Source organism: Conger conger, chromosome 1 (assembly GCF_963514075.1).
Source record: "Conger conger chromosome 1, fConCon1.1, whole genome shotgun sequence".
Taxonomy (NCBI): Eukaryota; Metazoa; Chordata; class Actinopteri; order Anguilliformes; family Congridae; genus Conger; species Conger conger.
This window is the reverse complement of record NC_083760.1, coordinates 77,919,627-77,926,031: the sequence shown is the minus strand read 5'-3', so window position 1 is coordinate 77,926,031 and position 6,405 is coordinate 77,919,627.

Sequence of the window (6,405 nt, the reverse complement as noted above, 5' to 3'; positions counted from 1 at the left end):
AGAACGAAAGGGTGGCAGAGGAGTGCAGAGCCGTATATCCCTAAACCCTGCAAAACACAGCATGAACACGCACAATGATCTGCTCTTTCCAAGATTGATACTGGTTTCACCTAGGGGAAGGGGGAAAGGAGAGAGAGAGAGAGAGAGAGAGAGAGAAGGAGTGAGAGACGAGAGAGAAAGAGAGAGAGAGAGGAGGAGGGAGGGAGGGAGGAATAGGCAATGATTCATTTGAAATCTGGGTTACATCTCTCAGGAGAGTGAGGGATTGAGCAGAAGGGGGACAGTCAGTCGCTGTCGATGGGGGCTCTCCTGCAGCCAGGATCGTCACTCCAGCGAGAGAGCGCACCTGTGACGGGGCCCGCCGCCGTGATGTCACGGTGCGGTGATGTCACAGTGCCGTGATGTCACACGTAACTTACAGGCACTGCAGCGTCTCTAACAAACGGAGGGCCGCATCACGGATGCTCTAGCCATGATGAAATATTAATAGTCATCATAAGAGGCATGGCAGGGCGGCATTCATTAGTGCCAGCAGTCACTGGCGTTTAAGTATAGCTGGTACTGTACACACAATCTATCAAAAAAATGAAGAATACTGCGAATATGAAAGAATGCTTAGAGGCCGTGTACTCAGGTTCATCATTCTTACCAACAGTAACAATATTAAGAGGCAGAATAATCAATGAACAGAAAACTAAACTGGCAATAGCTTCCATGCTATTGTGTCAGGCAACTGGGCCACGGTGCAGTGTTAGCATTCCATGAAAACTCTTGTGTAAGGGTGAGAGAGACAGTGGTGCTGGTGCTAGCCAGAGGGAGACAAGACACTACAGAAACACAGGCACCAACAGGCAGATTGAGACAGTAGTGAGTGCACTGTACCCACAAGCACACGCTCTCTGTGAGGAAGCCAAGAGACACGTACGGTACGCCGACTCTGAGAAAGGGCGAAAAACAATGCATCTACTGTCACTGACACAGCCGCAAAATTAACTGACACTGCCACAAGAGAACGAGGGAGGGAACCAGAGAGATAGAGAGGGTTGAAGGTCTAATTAATGAAAATGTAGGTTATTAGTCTCTTGATGAAGACACAGCAAGAGAATTAATTAACAATTATAATTAGCAAGATTGTTAGAGAGCAAAATGGTGTCACTGAGTGGGTGCATGTACATTTCGGTGAGCGTGTGTGCCAAAATAATCTAAGTACAGTACGCACTATTCACATACCAAAACCCTGCTAAGACCACTCATAGTCACATGCATGGTATGCCTCTCCATATGTCAAAGGGTTCCTTATAACATGAGAAGAGATGTTAGTGTATATAAACATAATTTGCTCATTATAAAATGGTTCCTGTTTGTGTTTCGTGATACATAAATTCTTATACAGTTTGTGTATCTATACAATGTGTGACATTCACAAAAAATTGTTCTTACCTACCTTCCCTTTGTTTTTGCCGTCTGTTCATTGCTTTAGGGTGAAAAACTCCAGCAATGCGCTAATTTAGGAGTGCTTAAATAAGTCTATTCCTATTAGTCAGAGGAAGTGTCAGTCACTATGTGTAAATGAATCACATCTTCATTGGGTCTTGATTGCTGTCTCAGAACTAATTAGGCTGAAACTGCATCCAAAAATCACATTGTTAAAACAGTGTGACTAAATTTGTAAGTCTAATTTCTTGCTGATGTGGATGTGCATGATCAGGCTTGTCAACTTGCATTCCCCTATCCAAGATCTGTTTAAAACCCACCCTTGTGCATTAGCAAAAACATTTCCTCCATTAAGTCTTAAAATTGTTTACTGCCATTTCTTATTTCAGCACATAATTCCTACAAAACAATCACATCGCAGGTTACCGACGACAGTTTGCTTTTTCGAAAGCAAACGTATATCCTGTACATTACCAAAAATAAAAGCAAATTGATTAGAAGTTCCGGAAAGCGCACAGCAGCATCGTGGCTATAATCACCAATACAAATGAGAATCAATACAGATCATGCTGTTATGATTAAAAATATGCAAATAAGCAATTACAAGGCGGAATAAATTCCACAGCTTCCAATCGTTTGCCAGGGGGCCCCGTGGTTAATATAAATCTGGAATGTGACAGGAAGTGCTCAGCGAGGCAGCAGGCGGGCTCAGAGAGAGAAGCCGTCTGCAGGCGGTGAAAGAGCCCGATGAAAGGGCCTTTCATCACACGCGAGAACAGGCTCCACCAGACAGGTGTTTGTCAAAGTGCGTCAGGCGTACAGGGGAGGTCCTGCAAAACAAGCCCTGCACTCGCAGACCTGCCACACTGCACTACACTGGGGCCAGCCCGGTCAACACAGACACTCGGTGACTTTTACATTTACATTTACACTTTAGATATTTGCAAGACACATTTCATCCAAAGCACTTCTTCAGACTTCATCCTCCGCATCATCACCCTTATCATCATCATCATCATCATCATCAGATAGAACCTTCTAATTCTCAGCTCACGCAGCGGAAACATCACTCCCTTATTTATAGACGTGCCTATCCAATACCTATCTTCACAACTGCATTATGTAACATTGATTAATGCAGTAACAAAAAAATAAAAAGAAGCACACGCACACACACACAAACATTGGAATTGCTTATAGTACCCTCCGTAAATTGTCTTGTAGACAAAATGGCAGTAGTATTACACAGTTTTAGCCGTTGGGAGTGACAGAAGAAAGGGTTTATTTAGGGTGGACAGTGATCTGATGTGGCTCATTGACATCGGAGCTCAGATCTTTCATTCTGGCTCTGGGGCATCAGTTACTCAGCCAAAAACACTCTCCTAAAAAATATATTTTAGCTATCCATAAAGGGAGTTTAAAACCACCAAGAGACACACGTATGTATGGCAACCATCAAAAACACACACACACACACACATACACAAACACATCCATACACAAAGATACACACTCACACATACGCAAGCAGACTCACATGCTCACAATCGAGCAAACATACAACACACATACACACACACACACGACATACACTGCCGTACATAGTTAGACGGCTACAATACACAATATAACAGACAATAGAAAACAACAGACAGATATTATTTAAAGAGAGTCAGATTTTATGAAGCAATTCTCAGGAAGAAAGTGCAGCACTGACCCCCACCCCAGACAATGTAAAAACAACTCATAATAACCAAATTATATTTTGGGGATGGACTAGTCTGGACTGTACAGTACAAAGACCCCGAGATCCCCAGATACACACTGATCATACAACAACATTATAACAATGCATTTGAATCCACGTCTTCTGCGATATTCTAAATACAGTGGATAACACTGCAAATATGTCCAATATATTATCCCATTCCCTGACATAGGGACCTCATTGCAACACAACACCGGCAGAGTTTTAATGCTGCACATGATTGTTTTTAAAACTGTGTCACTGACTAGTGTCGTCGTGCTAAAATAATAATGTGCTGTGTGATTATTTGTTCTGCTTCAAGTGGCTTAACTTCAATTCATTTACTCACACTATGTCCACAGAGAGCGGGAGAGATTACCGCTGGAGGTGTCAGTCACAGCAACCCTGGGTTCACGCGTGCATACTGTATGATCTTAAAGTGCATACGATTTCAGCCCTGATCTGACACCACGTGCCCCCAAACCCGCCCCCTTCAAAACAAAATAAATAATAATATTAAAAAGAAGCCCTGCAGCGCTCCACAGGGTAAATTCCCCGTCTTGTTTCCCAGTTCAGGGTTGAAAGGGCAAGTGCTGTGATGTAATGTGAAAGCAGAATCGCCGTGGAGACACCGTATTGCGGCCTTCTCGCGTCTTGTGAACATGATATGTGTTTTTTGTATTTTTAAAATATTACTCTACCTTCCTTCATTTAAACACTGGAACCAACCCTCAAGAACCATCCGCACTTTGAAACAAACAAGGCAGCACAACAAAAGGCTTTAAATATGACCCAAACCCAGAGCCGGTGGTAGAGGAATGCGGCTCGTTGGCTCTGTGCGGGAACGCAGGATGCATGGCACAGAGGAGCGCGGCTGTGTCTGCACAGTACAGCACAGAGTAACCCGGAGGATGGGCACAGTGGATGGTGTCATACAGCGCAGTGCAGTAGAGTGCTATACGGGGCTGCTGACATAGTGCAATGCATGGCACTAGAGAAAGGAAGGGTTTACGGGCTGGGGGGGGGGGCACAGTTACTAGCTGCACCCAACCTCCCCCTCCCCTAGGTCTCTCTTTTTTTGGTAGATTTTCCCCTCTCAATTTCAATGGAGCATTTCAGCACGCAAGGTTTCACAATGACCCTTCAACGGTCTGGTTTAGCAGCAAGCAATTAGTAAAAAAAAAAAAAAAAAGCAACAAAAAACAGAAGGTTCCTATCAAAACCTGTAGTCTGTTCTGCTTGCTGTGCAGTTTTTAACCTTGCAGTCCAGCATCACAGTGCAATGCAGCAGTATTCTCGAGCGCGGTACTTTACAATAGCCCACAGTAAAGTACAGCACATTGTGTTACAGCGCGGTATACGACATCACGCACAGTTACACACCCTGGTCAATTCCGTCCCTACAGTATGCATGACATTATGCTACATTATGGAGGGAAAGGGGGGGTGGGGCCGGTTCAAGCCAAACATAGTGCTACACTGCATAACGTTGTGAATATATCAGTCCAGGGTTGGACAGTGCATTACATCAGGTCATTGTTTACTGCACAGTGTAGTGCTACACTGCATAACGTTGTGGAGTCCAGACTGATGCAGGACGTATGCTACATTGTGTTTCTCAGTTACAGTTCCTACAGTTACAGTGCTGTACAATACACCATGGTAAGGCCCATCCCAAGGCAGGACAGTACGGTACAGCCCAGACTCTCTCTACAGTGACATGGTCATCAGATACGCGCTTCAATCACATCGTTAATTATTAATTACATTGTAAATTAATCATCATCGATAATCGATCAAGGAGCAAGAACACAGTATCTACTGGTCTCTGTTTTTTTGCTAAGTGAGAGACAGAGGGACAGACTGAGAGATAAAAAGACAGAGTAATAGATGAACAATAGAGGATGGATGTGTAGGCTAAAAGACAGAAGCGTAGTATAGACAGATTTGTAGATAATAAAGCAACTAGATCGGTCTAAAGACCCAGGAACTTAAAAATATTGCAAAGAGAAATGGACAGATAGGTTGACAGTTAGGTAGTTTTACAGTTAGAAAGAGATTGATAGAGATAGTAGATACAGATTTATGGAGAGAGAGATAGAGAGAGAGATGAGACTTATTTCTCGTCTTTTTTGTCACAGGCACTAATGTCTTCACAGTCAAATAGGAGGAATTGAAATTTAAAAATGATCTCTGTGTCTAGAATTGCTACGAAGCTAAAACGTTTAAAACTATTTTTCTAACACTTCCTCCGAATATACCAAACTTAATTCATATATATATACCTATTTATATATATTTATTTGTACATATATATCTTGATATAGATAAATGAAGAAAATCGTAATGATAATTTAATATAATGATCAATAAAATATCTAGTTAAAATCACAGTATAACATGGTACATTCTCAAAAACGTAGTGTATATATATATATATATATAGTTCGGCGAAATGAAGCTACAGGGTGTAAAATCAGTCCCATTCATGCAGTCACAGACAGAAGTATTAGGGCCTTGCTATAAATCAATGATATTCAGTCATGGGTCAAACTTGATTAGTGTTGATTGATTTATTATGCACTCTTCAAACTCTGAGGTTTAATTGTGCTGTGTTTCCCCTTTAAAGGGCCTGCATCGATAACAAGAGGATTCTAGCTCATTCTGGATGCTGCTCAAAAGCTTAACTGGCCAACACCATAGACTTTGATAAGAAAATTGGCCCTTCATTTGTCTAAAGTAATTTCATCCCTTACACCTGCACTCTCACTGTCTGGCTCCCATAGAAGCTATCAAAGACAAGCGCTCGCAAAAATGCATCTTAGACTAGGTCATATGCTTGTAACAAATATATTTCTGGTCATGTTTTGAAAAAGGCTGCCAATACCCTTTGTCTGTGACAACATGCGTACACACAGTTACTCACATTGCAGTTTAACCCAAAAATTCCCAATGGCAATTAACACAGTTTCCAAAATGCTACATAGTCTAAAAGTATGTCTACTTTGCTACATCATGTCAAAGCTACATTCAACTACAAGAGGGGCAATTCTGCCATGACTGACATTAGACAGCTGAAGAATTACTTCAGTAAGTATAATATATAGCTACCTTCATATAGAAAAAAATATGGCACAGTGCTGTTATCAACAAAACTATGTAAATCACAAATTTGATTGATATTTATAAATCTTCTGTAATTTGGTAGGTACTGGATGCAGTCA